Genomic DNA, 27398 nt, shown 5'->3' on the forward strand with positions numbered 1-27398 from the left:
GAGTGGACATCCTTGTCTCGTTCCTGATCTTAGAGGAAATGCTTTCAGTTTTTCACCATTGAGAATGATGTTTGCTGTGGGTTTGTCATATATGGCCTTTATTATGTTGAGGTAGGTTCCCTCTATGCCCACTTTCTGGAGAGTTTTTATCAGAAATGGGTGTTGAATTTTGTCAAAAGCTTTTTCTGCATCTATTGAGATGATCATATGGTTTTTCTTCTTCAATTTGTTAATATGGTGTATCACATTGATTGATTTGCGTATATTGAAGAATCCTTGCATCCCTGGGGTAAATCCCACTTGATCGTGGTGTATGATCCTTTTAATGTGTTGTTGGATTCTGTTTGCTAGTATTTTGTTGAGGATTTTTGCATCTATATTCATCAGTGATATTGGTCTGTAATTTTCTTTTTTTGTAGTGTCTTTGTCTGGTTTTGGTATCAGGGTGATGGTGGCCTCATAGAATGAGTTTGGGAGAGTTCCTTCCTCTGCAATTTTTTGGAAGAGTTTGAGAAGGATGGGTGTTAGCTCTTCTCTAAATGTTTGATAGAATTCACCTGTGAAGCCATCTGGGCCTGGACTTTTGTTTGTTGGAAGATTTTTAATCACAGTTTCAATTTCATTACTTGTGATTGGTCTGTTGATATTTTCTGTTTCTTCCTGATTCAGTCTTGGAAGGTTATACCTTTCTAAGAATTTGTCCATTTCTTCCAGGTTGTCCATTTTATTGGCATAAAGTTGCTTGTAGTAGTCTCTTAGGATGTTTTGTATTTCTGCGGTGTCTGTTGTAACTTCTCCTTTTTCATTTCTGATTTTATTGATCTGAGTCCTCTCCCTCTTTTTCTTGATGAGTCTGGCTAATGGCTTATCAATTTTGTTTATCTTCTCAAAGAACCAACTTTTAGTTTTATTGATCTTTGCTATTGTTTTCTTTGTTTCTATTTCATTTATTTCTGCTCTGATCTTTATGATTTCTTTCCTTCTGCTAACTTTGGGTTTTGTTTGTTCTTCTTTCTCTAGTTTCTTTAGGTGTAAGGTTAGATTGTTTACTTGAGATTTTTCTTGTTTCTTTAGGTAGGCTTGTATAGCTATAAACTTCCCTCTTAGAACCGCTTTTGCTGCATCCCATAGGTTTTGGGTCGTCGTGTTTTCATTGTCATTTGTCTCTAGGTATTTTTTTATTTCCTGTTTGATTTCTTCAGTGATCTCTTGGTTATTTAGTAACGTATTGTTTAGCCTCCATGTGTTTGTCTTTTTTACGTTTTTTTCCCTGTAATTCATTTCTAATCTCATAGCGTTGTGGTCAGAAAAGATGCTTGATATGATTTCAATTTTCTTAAATTTACTGAGGCTTGATTTGTGACCCAAGATGTGATCTATCCTGGAGAATGTTCCGTGTGCACTTGAGAAGAACGTGTAATCTGCCGTTTTTGGATGGAATGTCCTATATATATCAATTAAATCTATCTGGTCTATTGTGTCATTTAAAGCTTCTGTTTCCTTATTTATTTTCATTTTGGATGATCTGTCCATTGGCGTAAGTGAGGTGTTAAAGTCCCCCACTATTATTGTGTTACTGTCGATTTCCTCTTTTATAGCTGTTAGCAGTTGCCTTATGTATTGAGGTGCTCCTATGTTGGGTGCATATATATTTATAATTGTTATATCTTCTTCTTGGATTGATCCCTGGATCATTATGTAGTGTCCTTCCTTGTCTCTTGTAACATTCTTTATTTTAAAGTCCATTTTATCTGATATGAGTATAGCTACTCCAGCTTTCTTTTGATTTCCATTTGCATGGAATATCTTTTTCCATCCCCTCACTTTCAGTCTGTATGTGTCCCTAGGTCTGAAGTGGGTCTCTTGTAGACAGCATATATATGGGTCTTGTTTTTGTATCCATTCAGCGAGCCTGTGTCTTTTGGTAGGAGCATTTAATCCATTCACGTTTAAGGTAATTATCGATATGTATGTTCCTATGACCATTTTCTTAATTGTTTTGGGTTTGGTTTTGTAGGTCCTTTTCTTCTCTTGTGTTTCCCACTTAGAGAAGTTCCTTTAGCATTTGTTGTAGAGCTGGTTTGGTGGTGCTGAATTCTCTTAGCTTTTGCTTGTCTGTAAAGCTTTTGATTTCTCCATCAAATCTAAATGAGATCCTTGCTGGGTAGAGTAATCTTGGTTGTAGGTTCTTCCCTTTCATCACTTTAAGTATATCATGCCACTCCCTTCTGGCTTGCAGAGTTTCTGCTGAGAAATCAGCTGTTAACCTTATGGGGGTTCCCTTGTATGTTATTTGTCGTTTTTCCCTTGCTGCTTTCAGTAATTTTTCTTTGTCTTTAATTTTTGCCACTTTGATTACTATGTGTCTCGACGTGTTTCTCCTTGGGTTTATTCTGTATGGGACTCTCTGCGCTTCCTGGACTTGGGTGGCTATTTCCTTTCCCATGTTAGGGAAGTTTTCGACTATAATCTCTTCAAATATTTTCTCTGGTCCTTTCTCTCTCTCTTCTCCTTCTGGGACCCCTATAATGCGAATGTTGTTGCGTTTAATGTTGTCCCAGAGGTCTCTTAGGCTGTCTTCATTTCTTTTCATTCTTTTTTCTTTAGTCTGTTCCGCAGCAGTGAATTCCACCATTCTGTCTTCCAGGTCACTTATCCGTTCTTCTGCCTCAGTTATTCTGCTATTGATTCCTTCTAGTGTAGTTTTCATTTCAGTTATTGTATTGGTCATCTCTGTTTGTTTGTTCTTCAATTCTTCTAGGTCTTTGTTAATCATTTCTTGCATCTTCTCAATCTTTGCCTCCATTCTTATTCCGAGGTCCTGGATCATCTTCACTATCATTATTCTGAATTCTTTTTCTGGAAGGTTGCCTATCTCCACTTCATTTAGTTGTTTTTCTGGGGTTTTTTCTTGTTCCTTCATCTGGTACATAGCCCTCTGCCTTTTCATCTTCTCTGTCTTTCTGTAACTGTGGTTTTTGGTCCACAGGCTGCAGGATTGTAGTTTTTCTTGCTTCTGTTGTCTGCCCTCTGGTGGTTGAGGCTAAGAGGGTTGATGGGAGGCTCTGGTGGTGGGTAGAGCTGACTGTTGCTGTGGCGGTCAGAGCTCAGTAAAACCTTAATCCACTTGACTGTTGATGGGTGGGGCTGGGTTCCCTCCCTGTTGGTTGTTTTGCCTGAGGCAACCCAACACTGGAGCCTACCCGTGCTCTTTGGTGGGATTAATGGCAGACTCTGGGAGGGCTCACGCCAAGGAGAACTTCCCAGGACCTCTGCTGCCAGTGTCCTTATCCCCACGGTGAAACAGAGCCACCACTTGTCTCTGCAGGAGACCCCCCAACACCAGCAGGTACGTCTGGTTCAGTCTCCCCCAGGGTCACTGCTCCTTCCCCTGGGTCCCGATGCACACATTACTTTGTGTGTGCCCTCCAAGAGTGGGGTCTCTGTTTCCCCCAGTCCTGTCACAGTCCTGCAATCAATTCCCACTAGACTTCAAAGTCTGATTCTCTAGGAATTCCTCCTCCCGTTGCCGGACCCCCAGGTTGGGAAGCCTGACGTGGGGCTCAGAACCTTCACTCCAGTGGGTGGACTTCTGTGGTATAAGTGTTCGCCAGTCTGTGAGTCACCCACCCAGCAGTTATGGGATTTGATTTTACTCTGATTGCGCCCCTCCTACCGTCTCACTGTGGCTTCTCCTCTGTCCTTGGACGTGGGGTATCCTCCTTGGTGAAGTCCAGGGTCTTCCTGTCAATGATTGTCCAGCAGCCAGTTGTGATTCTGGTGCTCTCGCAAGAGGGAGTGAGAGCACGTCCTTCTACTCCGCCATCTTGGTTAATCTCCCATGCATGAGTCTTAATCTCAAAATAATTAGGTCAATTCTCAAAATAAGGAAACCAGATTAAAAAAGAGTACATACTGTATGATTTCAATTATATAAAATTCTAGAAAATGCAAACTAGTGGTTTCCTGGGGAGGATGGATAGGGGAGGGTGGGGTGCAGGGGTTACAAAGAAGCAGAGGGAAGTTTAGGGGGTGATGGACGTGCTCATTAGCTTGATTGTGGTGATGGTTTTAGGGTGTGTACATATACGAAAACTTATCAAACTATGTGCTTTAAACATGTGCAGCTTATTGTATGCCCGTTATGCTTCAAACAAGTTGTTTTTAAAAAGCCCCACGCACACATTTCAGTCCTATATTTACTGATTTATCTGCGGTATTTGGGAAATCTGATAATATCCTCCTCTTTGAAATACTTCCCTTCCCAGGCTCCCCTGATCTCTTCCTGCCGAACCACACACACAGGAAGCGGCCACGGCAGTAGCTGTACAGATGAGACTAGAGTCCGGCTTGTTGACTTTAAACATATATACCTATCTTTCTATCATCATCTTGAGCGGCCACAGCAGTCACAGAAAAGCAGAGAAACTTCTAATCAACCTGAAAACCCAGATGTCTCAATAAACACTTTTGTATTTCCCCGCTGCCATGACACCAGGAAGGGGGGATGGGTTAGTGTGCTTGGGGGATATTTGGTATTTTTCATCCTATGTAAATGACTACCCTTGTAAAATAATGAATTCAGGAAAGACGAGAGATTCAGGAACCGGCTCCCAATTAACCCAACAGCCTTCCGGTGTGCCCCTCAAAGCTGCAGAGGGAAGGAGTCGAGGCCCAGTTGCCTGGGTGAGCTGTCTGGCTTTTCACCCTTCGCTCCGACATATCTGGTGCAGAGGCTGGGACTTGGCTGGGCTTCATTCTTCTTAGATGCAGTGCAGACACATATCCCTGGCTTGACCCCAGGCCCCATCTTCACCCGCTCAGGAAAGAAGAGCAGCTTTTTCAGTCCTCATCCATCCTGCAGCTGCTCACATCAAGGGCTTAAAGAAATGGCAAGTGGCCGGGCTTTCAAAAGCCGCCTTGCCTTACCAGACAATTGAGTAACTTTCTTAAGATCTGTTGCCAACTTTTCGGTTTGCCCTATAGTTACCCAAATATGTTATGACATATGCTTATTTAATGTCTCTACATGTGGTTTGAATTTAAGAGAAGTCTACCAGACTGTGGATCTGCAGTTTTACCAGGACGCTGTAGTGCAAAGTCAGGAAATATCAGCCCAAGTTTCTGTCTACACACCCGGGGCACAGTTGCTAATCCTTGTAGGAGTCACATGCTTAGGTATTGACAGGCGCCTGTTCTGAGATTCCTCTGTTTTACTAAACTCAAGGTTGTCCTGGGTAACAGTCAGATTTGTTTAGTACCACACAATTTTTCATTTGCTTTTCTCTAGGAAACTTTCAGCTGAGTTTCGCTTCCAAATGGTGTCTTTAAGGGTAGATGTTCTTAAGACTTAGTTCAAAGATCTCACTACAAATCTATTTGTTGACTTCTTCCAGATAAAGATTTAATCCCTTGCTCTGGGAGAGAGACATTCTTTTTGCTTTCTGGGGAGAAAGCAAACACTGTCTCATGGAACCGCTGTCTAAGGGCCAGGCAAATCCCACTGGACTAGGAGAATGTGTGTGTTAAGATAAAGGAGAAGTACCACTGCATCCAACAGTGAAAAGTAGAATCCAGGAGCTCAGGGAGCTGTGATTGCTATTGGCTCTTTTTGACTATAGAAGCTAGTTGGCCGGAAGGCACTATTAGCTCTCTGATCCATCAAGGGGTATTTGTATCATGAGTCAGTATTAAAGGAGACAAGAGGTCACAGGGGTGGAGCAGGGAAGTAAAAGTAATCAAAGCCAAATAATGCCCCAAGACCCAGCTTCCCTTTGGGGTGAGTCCATTCAGAGAACCTCTGAGAAGCAAATAGGCAGGGCTTCCTTTTTCTGTATTGACAAGAGTCTTAGCCAGTTCTTTAAAGAGTTTCTTACCTTGAGCCTCTGAATCTCAGAAATGGGACAGGCAGAAGGGCTTAGCCTACGTGGAATGATGGTATTGAAACTGTTTTTTAACTTTGAAATCAAAAGAGAGAGAGAGAGAGACAGAGACAGAGAAAGAGAGGGACCAGACAGTTTTGCTGCTGTATATAGCATAGTAGGTGAAATAAGCTTTACTTTGAAGAAATCACCTATCAAAGATTATAGCTAATGCAAAGAAACGTTTTAAATTGTGCAGTGAATTTCACCAATGTAGACAGTCCAATCTGGATAACTGAAATAATTTTTCAAATAATAACAATAATAGATAAAATTAATCAAATACTTGACTACATACCAGAACTCATCGAATTCTCTCAACACGCAGAATTTTTCATTTATTTTGTATACGAAGAAGTGAAGGCAGAGGGGAAGCAATTGCCAAGGCCCATAAACAGATAAATGGCAGAGCACGGATCCAAATGCAACCCCTAGACTCTAGATTCCTCCGTAATATTCCTGATACTGTACTGATCCTATGGGAGTGTGGTTGATGGTTTTGTTCATTTGTTTTCATTGGTGGGTTTGTTTTGTTTAGTTTACTTTCGTTGGGGGTGGGGACACCTGGTCAGTGAGAGTTGCTTGTAGTATCTAAATACTATCTTAATGTTTACTGGAATATTGTGTGTATGTGGTACACAGACAGCCGAAATATCAAGGACAGGAGTCGAGCTCCCTGCCAAGAGGAAGCACCGCACGATGCAATGAATGGAGCGTGGAACTGGGAGTCACGGGCCCACGTTCTAGTCCTGGCTCCGTCACTCATAAGCCATGTGACTTAGGGCATGTGACTTAGGGCATGTGACTCTGAGCCCATGTTCTTTATCAGTGCCTTGAGTCCTACCCTCCTCACATATCCATATCAGAGGAAGAAGGCAGTGCTTACAGCTCTCTTTAACTCTTAATTGCATCAAGGGTTTGGTTTGACTCATCACTTTCCAAAGTGCAGAAAGAGGCTATGGAAAATGTACCTTTTCCTCCTGACTCTTAGGCACCTTTGCAAGATGAGCTGCTGGTCTTCTGAGGGTCCAGAGGCATGAGGATGGACTTGACCTGTCAATATTTTGGAATTATCTTGTTAAGTATGTTCTCTTTCTTTAGAGAAACTCCATAGGACCTCAAAGTATCTGCCCTGGCTACTAACAGAAAAATCACATTGAACCTGACTACATCTTTGGTTGGGTGGACTCTTCCAATTTGAAGTTGTTGAGAGACATGGCTAGCGGAAGAAGCAATGATTGTCAAGGAAGCAGTCTTCCTCCACAGAGAAGCTCCATGCAAGTTAGTGGAATAAAAATTTCCCAGAACAACGAAGTAAAAGACCACAAGAGGGCACCACACTTCACTTTTCTGGATTAAGAAAACATGTGGGCAACGCAAGGTACAAATGCAGAGGTCACAATTGAAGGGATTTAGCTCTTATTGTTTAACGTGTATTTTTGTCCTCTAATAAAATGAGAAATATAAATATTCATAATATTTTGCATAAATGTGAATATGGCCTGAGTGGCTTATAAACAACAGAAATTTATTTCCGACTGTTCTGGAGGCTGGAAATCCGGGATCAGGGTGCCACGCATGGTTGGGTGGGTTCCAGTGAGGACCTTCTTCCGGGTTGCAGATGGCTACTTTTGCCTTGCATCCTCACTTAGCAGAAAGAGAGAGAGAGAGAGAGAGAGCTCTTCTGGGGTCTTTTCTTATAAGGGCACTAATTCCATTCATGAGGGTGGAGCCCTCATGACCTAATCACTTCCCAAAGACCCCACCTCCTATTGCCCTCACATTGGGGGTTAGGATTTCAACAGAGGAATTTGGAAGGGACACAAACATTCAGTTCACAGCATCTCCTTTACCTGAGAGATCAGCAACGTGAGAGGCCAGGAGTAAAACAGGCTGTGTGTCCAGGGAGTTTAGAACTTGAATACTCCATTCATGCCGTTTATCAGAGACCAGAAAGCCAAGTATGGGAAATGTGATCTTAATTACAACCACGTGAAATTGCTCAGTGATGTGGTCGTAAGGAATTAGATTTCTGAAAGAAGGAGAAAATCATAGCCGGTTTGTTCGTAGAATTTTATTCCTCTCTCAAAGGTGGACGAGATGCACGTAGGTGACCACTGGCAAAAAGCACTGCTGTTGGAAACCAGACAAGGAATATATTGACTTTGAGAGAATTTGCCAAACCTACAATAAAAGAATATGGTTCTATTTTCAAAGTGCTTCAGCTGTGAGACTCTCCTGGAGGTTCACAATTGCTTAAATCCCTGCCCTGCTGGAAAACTTTCTGGAGGTAAAGAGTGAAAAGACAGAACTGGGGTCTGGGCACAGTTCACTGCGAGGCTTAAAAGAATTTTACATTAAAAATAAAGGACATCATTGATACAAAACTCCCCCTTTTGCCTAACTGAAATAGACTACTAACATAGGATTTCATATCAGCACACTTTCAATGCCTCAAGCCTAAAGTAAATCAGGTTGGTTGAATAGAAAATAGATGGCAAGTCTTTTGCCCTCATTCCTTGAAGCCTGGTTTTGTGGGGAAGCCGCAGGAATAGGGTGGTGGTTAGGTGTGCAGGCTCTGGAATCAGACTTCCTGGTTTAAACCCTGGACCAGCCTTTCCTAGATATGCAGCCTTGGGCAAGCTAGTTCAAGTCCCCAAGGTTCCGTTTTCTGTAAGATGGGGGATAGATCGTAATGGTATCACAGGGTTATGAGAATTAAATTAGAAGATAAATGTAACCCCTCCCCCCAGCACAGGGGTATTGTTGGTATTAGTATTATTAAATGGCTTTGTGATTGGATCTGTTTTCTCTTAGCCTACCAACCTTAAGCAGGGTCAGCGTGTGATAGAAAAAAACCAACGGCCTCTGCCGTTGCGTGACCTTGGAGAAATCACTATATCACTAATCTCAAAACTTAGTGTGATCGTCTGTATAATGATGATGAAGCAGATACGAACTTTACTCCACAACCTTGGGTGCACTAGATACTATTATATTCTTTTGTTTTTCTAGAGCCAAGTTTACTCTGACCTTGACCCTATCCGGGAGGCAGAAAATTTAGTCTTAGTCTTAATAGGCTCCTCTCTCCCCAAGCAACATCTGAGAAAGGTTCCCTCTGTCTTTAGTCCAAGAGCTGCATCAATGCTCCGTCCTTTGTCCAAGCCTTTCGAAGGTGGGTCACTCTGATCCTTCTCTGCCAACCAAGCATAGGGTGCTCGTCGGGCATGGGAGCCCCCATGTAGGATGCCCACCCACCATTGGTGTTCCAACCCTTTTAAAGCCTGGTCACCCCCTCACAGCGCTGCAAAGGACGGAGGCTCAGGTCACCAGTGCTTCACCCCATCCATGTTCCAGGCTTGGGAGAAGCCTTCTCCTCACTCTATTATCACAGCTTCTACCACTTCCTGCCACAAAGACATTCACTCCTCCCCAGTCCCCCTAGGAAGATACCTTAGGCTTTCAAGAGTAAATGCCAGGGGACTTCCCTGATGGTCCACTGGGTAAGACTCTGGGCTCCCAATGCAGGGGGCCCAGGTTCGATCCCGGGTCGGGGCACTAGATCCCACATGCCACAACAAAGATCCCGCGTGCCACAACTAAGACCTGGCACAGCCAAATAAATAAATAAGAAAAAAAAAAAGTAAATGCCAGGAAGGTAGTGGTATTAGTGGGGTTATGTCCAAGAAACCTCTGTTTTGGGCCTTGAAATAAAAGAATATAAAGCCCCAACCATCTTCCAGAATCAAAAGAGAAGGTAAGAATCCAAGGAAAATAGGACATAAATTAACTTCTCAATGAATAATACCACTTCAAGTGGGTTGAACTAGGTGATGATTCTCAATTTTGTCTCTCCAAGAATTTCTTCCATTATTTTATTCTGTCCCCAAATATCAATTAGTAAATGCTTCTAGTTACACTTTCATGAATATCATGTATATCAATATTTAATGTTTTTACTACGACAAATGTATTTATTTTTTTGTTAACTAAGTTGCAAATAATAACATCATCCACAGAGGACAATGTACATCTAAATCATTTCTATGTTTTGTTTTAATAGCACACCTAGTAGAGAAGCTAATCTCAAAGAGATATATAGATAGGAATGGAAGAAGAGATTTCAAAGGAATTTCAGCAAGAAAACAAAGCAAATAATGCTTACTTTCAAAAGTTATCTCTAACCTTTCAGTGTCCAGTTTCAACAAATCTATCCTATGAAAGTAACTGTAACTTATCTCTCAGGGAAAGAAGTGGATCCCAGATTTTACACATTTTACACATTACAGTTGGCAAACTAACCTTAAAATATCACATGGTACATGGGGACCTCTCCAATGAGACGGGCCTCCAGCTCACACTACATCCTGCCCACAACAGGAGTTTGACAACATCCAGACTGGTCCACGCCCTGTTCAGTAAGATGTGTCCACTGACCAAACATTTGCATTTCACAGCAATAGTAAAGCACTACAAGTTTCTAAATACTTACTGCAAATTTCTGTAGGTATCTTGGGTGGGCTGCTTACCGTTCTGTCAGTGTGGGAACCACACTTTGAGTAACACTGCTCTATAGTTCTTTACCAAGGCTCTCTGCGGCTCTCTCTAAGCTAACAGAAGAGGGTGTGAGCTCCTCTGACCTCTTTCTCCTCCTCATAAGAGTTCTGTATTTTCATCCATAGGCAACTTTTTCCTTCAGGAGTTATTCAATAGGGAAATAGTTATTCTCTCTTACCTTGCCTACATTATTAATCCCATCTTTCCTGATATTCTCGGGACCATCTCTACAGCAGACACTTTTGGTTGCCTACTCGGCTTTCTTCCTTGCTTCTAGGGTCCCAAATTTCAGGATGAAACCTATCCCTCAGGAAAGGTGACTCTTGTTAAAGAATTTTTTTGAAGGTAAAATCATGTCTCATTCAAATGTAAAATAAACATGTGTCAAAGATTTTATTTAACCCAATCAATAATGAGAGAACAAGTAAGATGTTATAACCAGTTCAGAGAAGAATTCAAATAATCATACATAGACAGGAAGAAGAGGACTGCTGAGATGAATTTACAAACAGATGCACGGAATCACAAGGCAATGACCAACTGCATTCCACTGCACATAATTTGTTTGCATTTCTCATGATAAGAATTACTTACATTACTAACAGTTTTCTATAATTTACAGATTTCTCAAATAGCCCAAAGGCAAGGAAAAGTGGAGAAAATCTGGAAGGACTGCTAGACCTGTAATCTTTCTTTTTGCTCATTTCAAAGTCTTTCACTATTTCTCCTGATACCCTATTCCCAGGTCTAGTAGTAAATCTCGCTTGGCTTAAGCCAGTCAATGGTAATTCCATTCTTCTTTCTGAGTGAATGTTTTAGAGATGGGAATGTGACCCAATTCTGACCAGTGAGGTGTTAAAGAAGTTTGGGGATGGAGGAGTGATCTTAATACGTTTCCACAGGAAAAGCTGACCTTCTTCCCTTCCCTGGGTATCTTTTCTGGATGTCTTCTGGATGTTATATCTCAAACCTCCTACAGCAGCAACCTTGAGGGTAAGTCTACTGTAAGGCTGAGGATGTTACCAAGAGATCCATGGAAAAGAAGAAATTGAGCTCAGGATCTGTCCTATTTCTGGACTTTTTCTTCTGTCAGATCATAACCCTCCTGGTTGTTTAAGCCATCAAAGCAGTTTTCTGTTACTTGCAGTTGATCCAAGAAGACAGACGAATGGAAATAAGCACGTGAAAAGATGATGATCATTAACATTACTAGTCCTTACGGAAATGCACATTAAAACTTCCATGGGGTACACATCTACAAGGATGGCTCAAATGTAAAGAAATCTAACAACCCGAGAATACCAAGTGCAGGGGAGGAGAGACTGGACTTCTCACAGATTGCTGGTGGGACTGCAGAAGGGTACAGGCACTTTAGAAAATAATGGGGTAGTTTCTTATAAAATTAAGCATACACTTACCATATGACCTAGCACTGTCATTCCTAAGTGTTTACCCAAGTGAAATGAAAATTTATGTTCACATGAAAACCTGTATGTAAATCTTTAGAGTGACTTTTGCCATAATTGTCAAAAACAGGATAAAAAACACAAATTTCTCTTAATTGCGGAATGGATAAACAAATTGTTGTATATCCATACAATAGAATACTACTCAGCAATAAAAAGGAATGGATTACTGATATACACAACAACGTGGGTGGATCTAAAAAAAGGCATTATGCTATATGAAAGAATCCAGACCAAAACAGAGTAATTCTGTGTTATTCTATTAATATGACATTCTGGAAAAGGCAAGACTACCAGGACAGACAACAGATCACACTGGTTGTCAGGGCTGTGGGTGGAGAGGAGCTGGCTTTAAAGAGATACTTGGTGGTGGTGATAGAACAATATGCATTTTTCAAAACACGCAGCACTGTTTACCAATAAAGGGTGAATTTTACTGTATACCTTAAAGAAGAAGAAAGAAAGAAAGAACACATTGCAAAGACATGGAGTACTGGGCTTCATGCCCTGATCTGGTCACTTCCACCACCCCAAGCTTTGAACTGTCTCACACCAGTTCTACACACGTATCATTTGCATGAATGTGTTGCTCTGAGTCAACTTAGATTTTCAGGTAATCCTCTGAGAGTTAAACTAGTAAAAATAAGTTGACAAAGCAAAATTGTTTTCCATGTCCTCTTCCTTATTCCTTTCTTCCCAGTCTCCTTTGCAGATTCCTCCTCCTCAGGCTACCCACAAAGGTTGGCATCTGACTCCTATTTATTACTCTCCATCTTTAGAGATATTCTGTATTTCCAGGACTTTCAATCACTACTTATATGCTTGTAAGTCTCAGATCTATGTTTTTTGACTCAGACTTTGTCTTAAACTCTGTTCCAAAACTTTGGACTTCATACAACCATTTCGTCTTTCTTGTATTCTGCAGGTCAGGAAGTGCTCAGCTGGGCGGTTAGTGTTGATCCCTGTGGCATCAGCTGAGTCGCTGGGGCTGAAGGAGCCACTTCATGATGGCTTCTTCACTCCCATATCTCCATCTGGGATGGGGCACTGTCAGTTGCTGCTGAGTCTTGGCTGGGAGCCTAGCTGGGCCTGTCAATCCACCATGGTTCCACCATAGGACCTGGGTTTCTTATAGCATGGGCACAAAAATGTTTAATTTTTATGTAATCAAATTCATCAAATTTTGCCTTACAGTTTATGTTTTCAAGATGTGTTTTGAAACTACTTGCCACTTCATGTCACAAAGTAGGAGACACAGCATAGGTGGGCCGCCACGTGCCCCAGAAGAATGAAGAATGGATTTTTGCAGACACACTTATGGGGTTACATGTGGCATTTAAATATGATATTTGATCCTTAAATGGCTGTTCCGCAGAGCTACTTGGTCAACCTAATTACTCACCTAGGAATTATTACATGTGCTAGAAATAAGCTTCTATATTCTTTAGGCTGATGCATTTTTAGGTCTCTTTGCTACAGCACATTAACCTTACCCTAAGGCATATATCCATCTTACAGACAAGGGAATGAAGCTTGGAGGAATCATACACCTTCCTCAGGTTTCCACAGCTAGAATGCAAGCTGCCAGGTAAATCAACTCCAGGTATCAGAGACTGTATTTTTTCCCCTGAATTGGGTTTGCTCTACTTTCTCTTCTCAGAATTTCAAATCTTTCCGTTCACTTTCATATGAGTTTTACTGCTAATTGAAGGCAATTCATAAAAATTCAAAGTCAGTATATGGTTTATGCTCTGAAAGGTGAGGTGCTAATAATAAAGAAAATATCAAACATGTAAAGGACCTCTTTCTTATCTGAATGTTATTTATTGTTGGGTAAACTTTGGAGAAAGCCACAATTAGCTTCCATCTAGTGAAAGGTCTAGTCTTAGTGATGGTAAGCGCCCCTAGAGAGAGCAAGGCTGATGGAATACTGAAGAGGAATTTAAGTTAGACGTCAAAAAGGACTTTTGCCTCATACAGTCATATGAAAATATTCTGCACAAATATTCATATGAAATATTCTACAAAAAATTTGAAGAACTTGATATATGTGGGTTAGTTATTATGACACCTGGGAAATAAGAATGTTTTGTAGTAATTTTAACACTTACTCATTACTCCAACAATCATCCTGTGAGGTAGATCACTGTGACAATATAAGATATGAGGTAACAGATAAGTGAAGTAACTCTACAAGGTGTAGTGATTTCTGGGTACACCTCTAGGAGTTGTTTGGCTGTTAGGTCATCAGAGAGCAAACCTGCCTCTCTGACAGGCGTGATTAGGTAAGGTAGAGGGGGTCTCGATCAACAAGACTCCACCTGAGCTGGAATAAAATCCAGTTCTCTTAGTCACCTGTGAAATCTAATGAATGGGGATGTACTCAGGGGTATGAAGGAGTTAAAAGAGAACCCAGACATACAAGTGAGGCAGATCTAAATTCCCTTTAGAACATTTTATGGTAACTCTTGGGTGTGTTTCCTACAGATAATTTTTTTTTTCATCTGGAGAGCATATGAAAAGTGAACATAGTTAGGAAGCAGAAAAAGACATAGCTAATAGAAATTAGAGCTAAGTAAATTCATAGAAGCAGTTCTTTAGCGTCAACCTAAGAAGGATTGGAGATAGAAAAGCAGAGAGCTTATCTGCAGGTGTGCAAAGTTCAGGGAGTGGGCTGACCACAGCTCAATTCCTCACCATTGTAAGTAATGCCTGGTTCTCCAAGGGAGCTTAGCTGCTTGGTGCTATCTATGGTCTCCAGATTGTATACACTTGGAAGTGTCTTTGATTTTGCTTTAAACTGAAAGGGAATTGGTGCTGTGCAGCAGCTCTGCATTCTTAAAAAGACGAGTTTTGTTTACTAAAGAGGACATTTAAATGCTGATCAAGAACATTCCTTCTGGTTACTAATATCTGGTACTAACAACCAGATGTTATTAGTATATTATAGTATACTATGAGAATACTTGAGATAACTAGGCACAGCTTCATTTTGTCATTTACATGTAAACATTCCAAGAATCCAAAACACTGAAAATTGTGTCAGCAGGTACCCAGGCCCTAATCATTTGCCTGGAGACTGGTGAGGCCTTTGTGGTTCTCAGTCTTATAGGACAGAGTAGTAGATGGGCTTTCGGATTCAGACTTAGATACGGGGTACAAGATAGGATTCAATTACTAGAACTAGAGCGTTGATTGCAGTGGGTCTCAGGATCAAAACACAAGCTCAGTTCTCAGAACTGGAGAAGTGGCCTGAAGTTAGACTAGCAATGAAGGCAAGTTGATAACTTTGGCCAAGAACATAGGTCTAAAATCCTTAAGTTTAAAGTCAGGGTAGATCCTTCAGACAAGGGCAAGGGTGAATCTATAAAAGCAGGACTAACTGCCCAATTAGTGAAGAAGAGGGACTTAGGGACTTAGGAACTTAGGAACCCAAGCAGGGCCAGCCATGTGGGGTTTGCGCTCATCCATTGTGGGGAGACAGTTTGAACTCTAGAGATCTGAGTTCTTTTAAGATGAATTTATACTAAAAAATAAATCTTTGCAAACAGGTATTCTGAACTAGTTTTTCTTTGGGGGCTAGGTCTCAAACATGAATTAAGGTATCATTTAAGTCAATCTTTATTCCTCCATCTAGCAGAAAGCCACAACATCCTTTAGAGCAGCAGTCCCTAAACTTTTTTAAAAAAAATTGCTTACAACCATCAACAATAAGCTTTTGAGGGCTTCCCTGGTGGTGCAGTGGTTGAGAATCTGCCTGCTAATGCAGGGGACACGGGTTCGAGCCCTGATCTGGGAAGATCCCACATGCCATGGAGCAACTAGGCCCGTGAGCCACAACTACTGAGCCTGCGCGTCTGGAGCCTGTGCTCCGCAACAAGAGAGGCCGCGATAGTGAGAGGCCTGCGCACCGCGATGAAGAGTGGCCCCTGCTTGCCACAACTAGAGAAAGCCCTTGCACAGAAACGAAGACCCAACACAACCAAAAAAAAAAAATTAATTAATTAATTAAAAAAAAAGAATAGCTCTTTAAAAAAAAAAACAATAAGCTTTTGAGCACCTTCATTTACATTAATTTATCCATGTATAAGTAATATGTGTGTACAATTTTCCTAGAATATTATGTATATTAAAAAACAAAAACAGGGGCTTCCCTGGTGGCACAGTGGTTAAGAATTCACCTGCCAATGTAGGGGACACGGGTTCGAGCCCTGGTCCGGGAAGATCCCACATGCTGCAGAGCAACTAAGCCCGGGCGCCGCAACTACTGAGCCCACGCGCCACAACTACTGAGCCCTGCGCCACAACTACTGAAGCCCACGCACCTAGAGCTCCGCAACAAGAGAAGCCTCTGCAATGAGAAGCCCTCACACCACAACGCAGAGTAGCCCTGCCGCAACTAGAGAAAGCCAGCATGCAGCAACGAAGACCCGACGCAGCCGAAAAAATTAAAAATAAATAAATAATTAATTTGAAAAAATAGAAACTTAAAAAAGATTAAATAAAGAATGCATAGAAATTCTAATATGATGCTGTTGTACCCCAGTAGACTGGCCCCTTTTGGGGTGGGCACCTTCCATTTTGGAGATCTCTCCTTAGGAATATTAATGGTGAATTACATGGTCTGCATGGCGTAACTGAGCTTCCAAACTACTCTCGCCAGGTCTGGAAACATGGTTTTTATTCCTCCCATTCATTAACCTGACAGTGTAGGCCTTACAGAGCCCTATCTTGGTTATTCTGAATTATTCTGATTAATGGCAGACAGTGCTGGCCTCAGATGGCCATGTTGTTCTGCCCTGATCATCATGGCAAAGACAGAGTGAACTGATTCATTTTCTGCACAAAGAATATTAGGCTCCAGCTGCTGAGGTCAAAGGCCAAATGAAACATCACCTGGGGCTCAGGTTCAGAGCCAGAATCTATCTATTCCCTGGAGATCTGGGGCCCTGGGATCAGAGGACAAGCACAACTGGACACTAAAATGCTGCTAAAGCAACGCTAGAGATGCCTCATGGGACTGCGGTGTCGCGGCTGTCACCACACCCCAGATCCTTAAACCTGTGAGCCTGAGCCTTGAACCCTAGCGGAGTCTCTGCAGAACTCCCAGACTTGCTGAGGAGTTTACAAAATTATCTCGTTACCCACTTTCACAGATTTTCTAAATAACAGCTTTACTGAGATATAATTCACATTTCATAAAATTCACCCATGTAAACCAATTCAATGGTTTTTAATATATTCACAGATATGTGCAACCATCACCATAGTCAATTTTAGAACATTTTCATCATTCCAGAAAGAAACTCATTGGCCAGCACTCCCCACTTTTCCCCAACAACCCTTCCCTCCTCCCTCCAGCCCAGGGCAATCTATTCCCTGTCTCTATAGATTTGCCTATTCTGGACATTAGATATAAATGGAAGCATATAATATGAGGTCTTTTGTGACTGGCTTCTTTTACTTAGCATAATGTTTTCAGAGTTTATCCATGCTGTAGCACGCACTAGTATTTAAATTTTTGGTTTCACGTAATTCTGCATTGTATAGATATACCACATTTTATTTGTCCATTTTTCAGTTGATGGACATTTTAGTTGTTTTGACTTTTTGGCCATTATGAATAATTCCGTTACGAACATTTGTGTACAATTTTCTGTATGGGCATACTTTTTCATTTCTCCTGGGTATATGTCTAGAAGGAGAATTGCAGGGTCATGTGGTAGCTCTATGTTTAACCTTTTGAGTAGCTGTCAGACCATTTTCCAAAGTGGCTGCATCATTGTATGTTCTTACCATAAACAACGTTTGAGAGTTCCAATTTTTCTACATCCTAGCCAACATTTGTTATTAGTTGTCTTTTTGATTTTATCATCCTGGTGGGTATGAAGTGGATCTCATTGTTGATTTGATTTGTATTTCCCTGAGGATTAATGATGTTGAGCATCTTTTTATATGCTTATTGGCTATTTATACATCTTCTTGTACAAATGGGGAATGTCTACTCAAATCCTTTGCTCATTTTTAATTGTGTTGTCTTTATTATTAGGTTGTAAGAGTTTTTAATATATTCTAGATACAAGTACCTTAGTAGATATATGATTTGCAAAAAATTTTCATTCTGTAGGTTGTCTTTTCACTTTTTTGGTGCCTTTTGAAGCACAAAAGTTTTTAATTTTGATGATGTGCAATTTATCTATTTTTTTCTTTTCTTGCTTGTGCTTTTGATGTCATGTTTAAGAAAACTATTGCCTAATTCAAGACCGTGAATATTTACACCCAAGTTTTCTTCTAAGAGTTTTATAGTTTTAATACTTATATATAGGCCTTTGAACAATGAGTTAATTTTTTTGTATGGTGGGAGGGAGGCATGCAATTTCATTCTTTTGCATGTAGATATCCAGTTATCACAGAACCATCTATTGAAAAGACTATTCTTTTCCCCATGGAATTGTCTTGGCGTCATTGTTGAAGATCAATTGATCATAAAGATGAGGGTTCGGGACTTCCCTGGTGGTCCAGTGGTTAAGACTCTGTGCTCCCAATGCAGGGGGCCTGGGTTTGATCCCTGGTCAGGGAATGCTGCAACTAAGAGTCCGCATGCCACAACTAAAGAGCCCGTGTGCTGCAACTAAGACCCAGTGCAGCCAAATAAATAAATAAATATATTTTTTTAAAAAAGATGGGGCTTATTTCTGACTCTTCATCTTTATGCTTCATAGATTTACATAGGCCTTTTACTGTTTTACTGTTTACTCAGTATTAAGATTTTAGGAATGCTTCTAATTGAAGCCCAGGAAGAAATTAACAATCAATAAATTATGCTCTATGTAATGGAATGTTATGAAACCATTAAAAAGCATTAAGAAGTTCTGTATCAATTGACATGGAAAGACAACCACAATATATTTTTTGACTAAAATCAAAACAAAACAAAACCAAAAAGCTCTGACCCAGATTAGAAAACAGTATATGGCCCCCATATATGTATATACTTCTATATGTTTTTATAAAGTCTAATTTTATAAATAATGGACAGAATGTATATATGGGGGTGATCTTGGGAGGTCTCAGCCTACAGCAGCTTGAAGCAGGATTTCGATTCCTGGCCAGAGATGGAATTTGGGCCATGGCAGTGAGAGCACTGAATCCTAGCCAGTAGACCAGTGGTCAGCAACAAGGCCCTGGCCCATCAGCTCTGTAGAAATGAATTTCCACATAGAGACAGAAAGTAGTGAAGCAAGTAAAGTGTTTATTAGGAGGGAAACAAGTACGTGTGGATAGACACATGGGCGGGCTCAGAGAGAGTCACGCCCTCGTGGTAGTTTGAATCACTTTTACAGGGCATTTCTTCCGGTTTTCCTTTGGCCAATCATCTTGCTTTGCCTGGTTCTGAGTCTGTATTTGGTGTCTGTCAGGGTCCTCCCATGTGTGGGCGCGTACCTCTTAGCCAAGATGGATTCTAGCAAAGAGGTCTATGGGTAGGTTGACATAACTTACTATGAAGTGACGCCCCCTCCCTTTTGACCTCCGAGGAGCCTTTCTGCGCATGTGTAGTCGGGGAGGTCTCCTTGACTTTGAGAGGGAGGAATGGGTGGTCTTTTATCTCTCATCTGGGCAGGGCTCAGCTCCTCTCTCCTGCCATTTTGGAGTGTTTGTCCACAGGGGAGAAACTGTTCAGCCTGGGGCCCATCTATCTCCTGCCTCAGGGGGAGGATTTACTTTGTAATTTATTTTTTTCATTTTAATGTTTGTGATGAAATAAATATATTAAAATTGAAATTTAGAAAGAAATTAACAATCAAGCCTCCAGAAGGTACATCCACATGCAAGCATGTGGGTGTGCTTTGCATACGTAAGCAAAAAGGGAGACCTGGAACTAGATAGGACCAGACCTTCACATCCCAAGAGTAAGCAACATTTTATAAATTGTGTAATCCTACTCTGTTTATTTCTGTAGCGCCAGAGTGCCAGAGTGTGAAAATAGAGCATCTGGGTGTTTTTCTGAAAATACAAGAAAGCAGCAGTTACCTGATTAAAACCCTCACAGCAGCGCATCACTACCTGTAGGATAACATGTAAACTTCCTGACCTAGCCCAGCTGACAGTCACAATCAGGTCCTTGCCCTCCTTTTCCTTCCCTCCCATACACCTCATATCCTAAACACACATATACCTTAAACCCATGGCCTCACTCTGCTCCCTTTGCCCATGCTACCTTCCCTTCTCTTGCTGATTCTTCAAGACCCTGCTTTAATGTTACCTCCACTATGACGCTTCCCGATTCATCCTCTCTCCTTCCCACAAAATTAGAACGTCTCTATTCCACGCTCCCTTGGCCCTTTCTACATCATTCTATCACATCACTCTCACATTGTTTTCATCGCTACATATCTGTCTCCTGCCAAGAACATGTATTTCCCCAGAGCAGGAATCTCTTCACACCAAGCATAATCTGTGTTCACCATAGATGTCAAGGAATGTTATTGAGTGAATGTGTGTAAAGAAATTGCACTGATTATTTTTGCTGTTAGGCAAAAGTCCACCAGTTATCTCTAGCGATCAAATATAACGGGTGATGTTTATCTCCGATTTGAAAAATCCAAAGGATTTTCCCAGAAGCCTTTCCAAGAAACTATGATCACCTTACAACAACTATTCTGGTAAATCAGGAGAAATGACTTTCACCTGAGCTACTTTGAGTAACTGCGGGTGAAGGATGGCCAAGTTGAGAGGAACTATTCAGATTAGTCTTTTTATTACTTAATTTCACTTTAAAAATGCCAGCATTACTTCATGCTGCACAAAATCTTCGAAGGAAGGCTAAAGGGCTGATGGTCCAGTTTTTTTTCTTTCCTTGTCAAAAAAGAGGAAAAAATGAATATTGTTATCATTTGAGAGAAAAGTGGAGAAACCACAAGCCATTTGCCTGGTTAGTGACACTATTTCTCAGCACGAAATGTCACATAAATCCTATATCCTGTTTAGTACAAGGAATTGTTATTCATCACGCACAGGGCAGCATTTGAAATTCATTTATCTGAGTTCCGTAGCCTTGTGTTAATACCTATAGTTGGAGGCTCTGATTTCATTCTCTGGAGCAACGAGGACCTCACAGACAGCGATCTGCTTGCATGAGATTTTGTACAAGAGTCAAGATTTGGTCCCAAGAGAAGGGCAAATAAGAATAAAAAAGGGACTTCCCTGGTGGTGCAGTGGTTAAGAATCCGCCGGCCAATGCAGGAGACATGGGTTCGAGCCCTGGTCCGGGAAGATCCCACATGCCACGGAGCAGCTAAGCCCGTGCGCCACAACTACTGAGCCAGCGCTCTAGAGCCCATGAGCCACAATTACTGAGCCCGTGAGCCACAACTACTGAAGCCCGCGTGCCTAGAGCCCATGCTCCGCAACAAGAGAAGCCACTACAATGAGAAGCCTGCTCACCGCAACAAAGAGTGTCCCCCAGGGCTTCCCTGGTGGCGCAGTGGTTGAGAGTCTGCCTGCCAATGCAGGGGACACGGGTTCGAGCCCTGGTCTGGGAAGATCCCACATGCCGCGGAGCAGCTGGGCCCGTGAGCCACAATTACTGAGCCTGCGCGTCTGGAGCCTGTGCTCCGCAACGGGAGAGGCCGCGATAATGAGAGGCCTGCGCACCGCGATGAAGAGTGGCCCCTGCTTTCCACAACTGGAGAAGGCCCTTGCACAGAAACGAAGACCCAACACAGCCATAAATGAATGAATAAATAAACCCAAAAGTTAAAAAAAAAAAAAAGAGTGTCCCCCCACTCGCCACAACTAGAGAAAGCCCATGTGCAGCAACGAAGACCCAATGCAGCCAAAAATAAATTAATTAATAAATTAATAAAAAAAAAGAATAAAGAAGAAAACAAAACAAAGCTAAAAGAAAAAAAGAAACAAAAAAACCCAGAGAGCAACCTATTAATCTGGGAAGAAAATGCATTCCATCATTTTCATGATTAGAACTCCCTTTGTTTTTACTCTCAGTCAAGTCAGTTAACCTAAGTTTCCTTTCACATTTAATTCCCCAGGGGCACCTTTGATGTCCAGGAAAAGTACCAAGCTGAATGGTTCCGAAAATCTATTTACTCCAAGTAGAAATACTACACAGGAGACCACTTCTATTCTTGCTCCCATCTTTCTCCTCCTCTTGTTTCCTATAGGGATTGGTGTGAAAAACCCCAAACCGAAGGCTTACATGCCACGTCCAGGAACTACAAAGAATGGGGACCGGGGCTGCCACATCCTCCTCCTCATCCTGGCGTGGGGTGAGGAGCCTCGAGAGCGGGTGTGGAGGGAGGATGTGCTCTAGCGAGATGAGAAGAAGTCGAGTGCCCGGCCCTGCTCCCAGAAGGAAAAACCGTGCAGAGTGGACCTGACACTACTCACGCTTACAGGTTGTCAGGAGGGCGCTGTCCTTTATTTTATTCTCAAATTTAGAGGAATAAGCCACTTATCCCCACTCTGTAGCTCCAGGTCAATCATATGTTTCCTGGTTAGTTCTTCTTTTTTCGAAATTCAATTTCCTCCAGACACATATATCCAAATGCCCATGAGATGTCTGGCTCAGTCTGGGCAACGCGAAACGCATCCTCTTCTTCCCTAAACGTGCTCCTTCTCCGGCTGTCTCCTCTGTCTCAGGGTATTGGCACCACCTCGATCCCAGCCACACGGGCTAATAATTGAGAAATCACCTCATCTCCACGCTCTCCTTCAAACCCACCCTCCCACCCCAGAACCACAACACCCGTTACTAAATTCTGGCTAATTTATCTCCTAATTATTTCTCAGTTTCTCCCACCAGCCTTCTCTTTTTCCACTCTAGTTCACCATTTCTTCCTGAAAAGCACTTTTTGGTGCGTAAGAGACACTTAACGAATGTTTGGCTTTGATGGAATGAAAAGTATCCTCCCATCCATTTATTATAGGATGAATGACTACCAGATTCTCTAGAGTTGGGCTGAAGAGGGAAAATAGAACAGGATTTCATGAGATGCCTGAGGGGAAGTAGTGATCAAAGGGGAGCTAACCCAATTTTCCTCTGCTTTCACCAGCCTATCACTGAAATACTTCATAGTTGACCCTCTGTCCTGTCTTTCCCCCCACCCCCCGACACTCAGCACTTTATTAGTGAGGGGCTGTGGTCTGGGAAAGGGGAGGCTGGGATGGACCAGCGCCCATCTCGGGGGATTTTCCCGGACATCAGGCGTTCCTCCACGCAGGTTTAGAGGAAACACCTTCACGGATCAAATCCCCAGAGAGCAGCGCTGTGACTGCCAGCAGCAGGGGTAGGAGGGGCGCCCTGGGCACAGCGGGGCCGCTGGGGCAGCAGGGCCTCGATGGCAGGCTCGAGGTCGAGGGTCAGAAAGCGGCGGCTGTACGTGTGCGCGGCACACTGTCCAGGCCCACCAGGAGCTTCTGGAAGTTCCAGGGGACGTCGCTGCGACACGCCGGAGACCAGGCGAGGAGCTCGGGGTCGGTCACGAGGGCAGGGGCGTCGGCACTGGGCGTGCGCAGCGCCTCGCGGAGGCGAAGAGCGAGTGCGCCTGCGCGCCGTTCCCCTTGCCCTTGGCCCGGAGCCTGAGCTCGGGCTCGAGCCCGCCGTCTGGTCGGACGTACCTGAGGCCCTTCAGGATCTCCTCGTTCTTGGCATTTTCCCGTGGGAGAGAAGAGCAGCTGGGACCCGGGACCGTGACGGGAGGGGAAGCCTTCTGACCGCAGACATGGAGTTTGCCCATGAGTCACTGAACTGTTGCCTTTCTTGCAAAACCCCTGGGTGGACTTGAACGCCAGGCGGGACGAGCGCCGGCGGGAAGCGAGCCGGAGACCCGCCTCTCCACGCCCAGGGCGCGCGCAGCCGCGGGACCCGCCGGCGCTCCTGAGCCGGGTCGCGCTCCCACCCCCGCTCCGCCCTGCGCACCTGTTGCCTAAACTGCTTGCTCAGGAAGCCGAGCGCGACCAGGCCCGGGGCCCCCGAGGTGCCGCCGCTGCAGCTCATTCATCTGGGTGTGGTCCCGGGCCGTCTTGCCTCCGAGCGACGCCACGTTCTCAGTGAGCAGCGCCTTGGCCCGCAGGGAGCCCAGGCTCACGAGTTCCCCACCGGCCAGCGGGCGCGCAGCGGAGGGGAAGCAGAGCGCCGAGCTGCGCACGTGGCCAGGGTGTGTCGGGAAGGGGAGAGCCGCGGGCTCGAGAGCCCCTCTGTCCTAACAATCCTTTTGCATCTAGGCTCTGCGTGTGGAATAGTATCCAGTGACCTCAGTCATCTATGGGTTACAAGAGTGCTTTTCGAAAACCCCAATTGCCTGGAATCTTGTTGAAATGCAGACTCTAATTGAGGAGGTCTGGGTGAAGCCTGAGCTTCCTAACGAGTTCCCGGTGATGCTGAGGCCGCTGGGTGACAAAAGCTTAGATAATCTCTTTCAGAGTAAAATGTCATTGCCACAAACCATAACCCTGTCACTATTGAAGCATTAAAAGGGACTCAAGGCTCTGCAAGCCTCCAGGTTAAGTAGTTTCAGAGCACGTCAGGATCAGAGCAGGACAGAAAAGGGCAGGAAATGGATATGGGCTGGTTAGTGGAAAATTTCTGCAGCTCGTCAGCCCTTAAAATAAAAGCTTCAGACTGGATTGAGAATTCTCATCCTCTTTGTAGAAATGCGTGACCGTTCAAAAACATGTCATCCCTAAGGACAGAGTGGGGATAAGGCCACTCTTGACATGGTCTGTTGTACGCTCTGACCAAGAGTCGAGGTCAGGTCTAACAGGAAGCAAACAACAGGTGGTGGCCACCTCAGGCTAGTCCCCTTCTCTGCCTATATTGGCTTCGGACACCACACAGAGAATCGGACCGCAAACTCCCACTTCACCCGACAAGTCTTTTTAAGGACCCTGGGCAAGTATGTATTGGTTCAGACACTATTCTAAATAAAAGGGCTGGGTTTTCCAAGTAAATTCCTGCCTTCTTTTCCAAGGAGCAGCTTCATGTCTAAGAAAACATAAGTAGGAGAGAATGGTTTCCACACACTAAGACCTACTCCAGATGCATTGAAAACTCAGCGAAAGAAGCCAGGGCAAACTGATCATGGGAAACACATAGGACATTTGGATCAGAATGTTAGCCTTCGAGTTCATCCTCTACAAAGCCATAGAATGCAAACTGCTGAGGCTTCGCACATCCAGCTTAAAGGGAAAAAGGATTCTCTGACCTCATTGCCTCAGAAAAGCTCAATAGGTCACATTTCCGGCTTGGGCCACCAAGCCCTCCTTTGGCTTTTCCTTCCTATGCACAAAATTTCAGAAGTCACTGTGTGGCTGAATTTCCTTCGGTAACAGAAAAAACAGTCATTATTGTTGAATGCAAGGAACTGATCTGACCTAGAGTCAATGATTTCTTCCTGCAAGTGACAAAGCCTGTTTCCTCCAGCTGATAATGAAACCCTGGAAAGGCACTGAACATGCATTTTCAAAAGCAAATCATCCATGGCAAGGATGCAGTCCTGTACCTTTTTCAATCAAAATTTGAAGAATCGTATTTTAAAACAATTTTTTCTATTGCGGTAAAATTTATGTAACATAAAATTTACCATTTTAACCATTTTTAAGTGTACAATTCAGTGGCATTATGCACATTAAGAATCATATTTTTAAAATAAATAGCTATAAATGGGTCCCTAGTCTCTCTGAAGAAATATACTCAATAAGGGCAACAAAGAAAGAGCTACAGTTTTCATTCCAGAGAAGGATGGAAAACTGTGATACTTCCATACGAATAATTTAAAGGCCTGGAGCAAGGGGAAAAAAAAATCCTATATCCTTCTTTTCCAGGGAAGGTGAGCTAGAGTATTAAGGAGATCTCTACTCACCTCTCAGCTTCAGGAGAGGTCCCTCAATATTTGCTGGATGTACTGTCTACGTGGCCAGCAGGCCTGTCCTGGGCTCATGCCATTTGCAAGATTCACTGGTAGAGAGTACGTCTTCCTACACATGGAGAAAAGATAGTCTCCCTATCCCACATAAAAGAGTACAGTTTAGGGGAAAACTGTACTAGGCTTTGGGGTCAGAAAGATCTGGTTGGAACACCAGTTCTGCTGCTTCTGGTGTCATTGCAAGTTCCTTAAGCACTTTGCTATAAGATGAGGATTAATATTAGTATCTACTTCACAGGGTGGTCATAAGGGTTAAATTAGATAAGAGGATTAGTCAGGATACAATAGGTTCTGCTGCAGTAACAAATGAACCCCAATATTTCAATGGCTTCACCTGATAAAATTTTACTTCTTGCTCATGTCACAGTCTGAGGGGGGCAGGTGGCTTTCCTCCAAGGGTGATCAAGGATCTGGGCTGCTTCCAAATAGCATCTCTGACATCTTCTTGGAGGGCTTTGCTTCCTGATGAATGTAGGACCCACACTGGCTCTTTACACCCTTGGCCTCCAAGTAGCTATGTCTTTCCTGGTTACAGTTCTTTGGAAATAAGCGTGTATATCAGTCAGAATCTGAGCAAAAAAGAAACAAACAAAAACAGATGGCACACTCTAAAGGGCCACTTATTTAATGGATTATTTACAGAGGTGTAAGCAGGGTTAAAAGAAATCAGAAGGGATGGTGAGACCTCCCAAGACTGCCAACAACTCAGTGCAGGTCCTGGATTTTCAGTAGCTGAAACTCAGGGAGCAGATGTGAGATGGGAGTCTGGAAATAGATAACCTAATCTCTCTCTCCTCTCATGTTTCTGACGCTTGCTGTTGCCTCCCAATGATCAAACTCAACTACACACCAGACAGAAGTCAGTGGAGCCTGAGGGATGCATCTACGCAAGTTCAGCTTCCTGGGGGGACGCCCAGAGCAGGGTGGAAAAGTGGATCTGGACCAGCAGGTGGAGAAGCCCCACCAAAACACGCAGAAGACTTAGCAGTGTTCTGAGTACATAGTGGGCACTGAAAAAAAAATGAGTGAAAGAAGATAAGAAAATATGAAAAAAATATTTAAATGTAGCTTATGTTTATTGAGGTCCTCACAGTTCACTCTACTTCTGACAAAGAGAAATATACATTTGCTAAGAAGAATTTTTCTCTCCACAGCACAGATTTTTCAACAAGGGCTCAGTGTCCAAAGCTGGGCTGTCCTTTCTCTCTCCTAAAAGATGAGTTTAACGGGAAGAATAGTGTTTTGTTTGCAAAGCGAGAAACATCGATAGCTCCGCCCCGAAGAACTTTATCTGTGCAGGCAGTAATTACAACCTAAGTTGGGTTGAATGGCACGGTTACCCTGATAACTGCTGTTACTGTTTTCACTCTTTCACTTGCCAACAAGATCCTCTGGTCCCTTATCTTGTACTGGGGCCAACCCAACAAGAGCGGGAGAAGTTGAAATTCTGACACTTGAAAGCACAGGACAGTGTGAACAAGCTGGTGAGTTGTGTTGGCCTTTGCTAAGTA

General features: G+C 43.0%; 1 pseudogene; it reads right to left on the reverse strand.

The window, feature by feature from the left end:
• Positions 1 to 23323: 23323 nt before the first annotated feature.
• Positions 23324 to 26065, reverse strand: LOC130705598 (glutathione peroxidase 1-like; annotated as a pseudogene).
• Between the last annotated feature and the right edge of the window lie 1333 nt (positions 26066 to 27398).

Source organism: Balaenoptera acutorostrata, chromosome 18 (genome assembly GCF_949987535.1).
Source record: "Balaenoptera acutorostrata chromosome 18, mBalAcu1.1, whole genome shotgun sequence".
NCBI classification, from domain to species: domain Eukaryota; kingdom Metazoa; phylum Chordata; class Mammalia; order Artiodactyla; family Balaenopteridae; genus Balaenoptera; species Balaenoptera acutorostrata.